Genomic DNA, 2,500 nt, shown 5'->3' with positions numbered 1-2,500 from the left:
TTGTACTGAGACATGCATGGCTTAATCTTTGAGACAAGCATATGACTACTGGCAGGATCAACCAGGGAGCTGCGTCAACTAGAGCTGAGCAGCCGGCCGCCCGGGAGTGTGTCCCGGGGGCCCGCGCGAACACGCAAGCGTCCGCTCAATTATTCTGCAAACAGGAGGAGGCTGAGCTCCCCTGCACCATACACCTCGAAACCCTCTCAGGTCCCGGCGGCGCGCAGCGCCGTCCTAAGTACTTGGTCGGGTTCGAGAGAGGCGCAATCGCCCGGAGTTTGGCGAGTAGACGCTTTAGGTGCGACCACCCGTGCTCCCAACTGAGCTTGCCGCTGCCGACAGAGGCCCGGGAGCGTGCTGTCGTGGCATTGCCGGCGGGAGACAACACGCGCCACCTACGGTGACCGGCAGCTCCAACGCCAGCGCCACAGAAGGACAAAAGCCCCACTTGGGTGCCGAAGCGAACTCTCCCAGCACAGCGCACGCGCCAACACGTCCGCACAGCTGCGATACAAACCACCTGCGAGAACCGCAGAGGCGACCGAGCAGCAGACGGCGTCGCGGCGCCGAGCGCCGGGCGGCGGCGCATCCTCAGCGCACACAGTCCTCAATCGGACCAGCACACTGCAGATGTCCACCGCGCTTCGCACCGGGCCCGCGAGGACCTACTTTGGCCGCACGGCGCCGCGTGCAGGGTGCGCCGGCGCGCAGCTGCGCCGCCTGCCGCCTCCGTCGGCCGGCGCGCCTGCCACTGGCCGCCCCCACCAGCCGGCTGTAGCGCGTGCGCCCACGCACCGCGCGGCCAGCACGCCGGGAGGCCCCCCCTCACCGGCCGGGGACGGTCCCACCCAGCCACCGCCGCGTATCGCTTCACACCCAGATGCCATTCACGTTCGTGGGCATGGTGGGTATCGCTGGAACAACCGGTTGGTAGCTCAACCGATCGTCGCCATCACTGATTCACCTCTAGCGAGAACAACCGCACCACAACGGTTTACCAGTTGTTCATTTGCGTAACGTCACCAGCAAACGTAGGCGTCCATCGCCATTTGCAAATTCAACGATTGTTGCATGCCTGTGTCAGGTGTCACGACACACTATGTCTGCCCACATACACGCAACAACATGTGCACGCTTCGCGAACACGTGGAAGGTGGCCCCCGTACGTATGCGATGTCCATTGCGCGAACGACTGTCAACCGGCCTCTGTCGCATGTCGCAGATGTGGAACGCAGTGCACCATGCTATCACGGTGTGTGAGAAGAGACGACTACGTCTGACAACACGCGCCACTACATCAACAGACGGCTCATGCTGATCGCCATCCAGGGCATACCACACTGCAATCCAGCTCTTATAGGGAGACGACACGTAGCTGAGTGCACAACATTTGGACCGCATGGTTCGCCGTTGTTGGCGCAGTCGTTGTACGGTCACATGTACCACGATGTATCATTCAGTACATGAGGACCAATGTGCAGTACAGTGTGTGATTTGGACGTACAACATCAGCGGACAGTTGACACAGGCCGTACCACAGCGTAGGCTAAGTGCTTCGCCATGCGAATGCCAATGAACAACTGCAAATGCCAATGAACAACTGCAAAGGGCATTGAGCATGTACGTCCTGCTGCCATCCACATTACAGTGTATAGCTGCAAGGTGTTTAACATGAAGCGATACACTGGGGACCGGGCAGTGCGAGTAGCAAACTATATTGCGGGGGTTGCAGTTAGGCAACACTACACTAATTTAACGCGTCGTATGACAATTACAGAGCAGGTTAAGGCCCAACGTGTGTTGGGTTAAGGCCCAACGTGTGTTGGGTTAAGGCCCAACGTGTGTTGGGTTAAGGCCCAACGTGTGTTGGGTTAAGGCCCAACGTGTGTTGGGTTAAGGCCCAACGTGTGTTGGGTTAAGGCCCAACGTGTGTTGGGTTAAGGCCCAACGTGTGTTGGGTTAAGGCCCAACGTGTGTTGGGTTAAGGCCCAACGTGTGTTGGGTTAAGGCCCAACGTGTGTTGGGTTAAGGCCCAACGTGTGTTGGGTTAAGGCCCAACGTGTGTTGGGTTAAGGCCCAACGTGTGTTGGGTTAAGGCCCAACGTGTGTTGGGTTAAGGCCCAACGTGTGTTGGGTTAAGGCCCAACGTGTGTTGGGTTAAGGCCCAACGTGTGTTGGGTTAAGGCCCAACGTGTGTTGGGTTAAGGCCCAACGTGTGTTGGGTTAAGGCCCAACATAGGTTGGGTTAAGGCCCAACATAGGTTGGGTTAAGGCCCAACATAGGTTGGGTTAAGGCGCAACATAGGTTGGGTTAAGGCGCAACATAGGTTGGGTTAAGGCGCAACATAGGTTGGGTTAAGGCGCAACATAGGTTGGGTTAAGGCGCAACATAGGTTGGGTTAAGGCGCAACATAGGTTGGGTTAAGGCGCAACATAGGTTGGGTTAAGGCCCAACATAGGTTGGGTTAAGGCGCAACATAGGTTGGGTTAAGGCGCAACA

At 57.9% G+C, this 2,500-nt stretch overlaps 1 non-coding gene across 1 annotated transcript in view; it reads right to left on the bottom strand.

The window, feature by feature from the left end:
- LOC126453763 (small subunit ribosomal RNA) overlaps positions 1-68 on the bottom strand; it is a 1,910-nt gene extending 1,842 nt beyond the window's left edge. The window contains exon 1 of the ribosomal RNA XR_007585047.1: positions 1-68. This exon is cut by the window's left edge and continues 1,842 nt beyond it. This is a non-coding gene — a ribosomal RNA (small subunit ribosomal RNA).
- Between the last annotated feature and the right edge of the window lie 2,432 nt (positions 69-2,500).

This window comes from Schistocerca serialis, unplaced genomic scaffold, assembly GCF_023864345.2.
Source record: "Schistocerca serialis cubense isolate TAMUIC-IGC-003099 unplaced genomic scaffold, iqSchSeri2.2 HiC_scaffold_960, whole genome shotgun sequence".
In the NCBI taxonomy this organism is placed as follows: Eukaryota; Metazoa; Arthropoda; class Insecta; order Orthoptera; family Acrididae; genus Schistocerca; species Schistocerca serialis.
The sequence above is the reverse complement of the archived record's forward strand: the minus strand, read 5'-3'. Positions and strand labels throughout refer to the sequence as shown.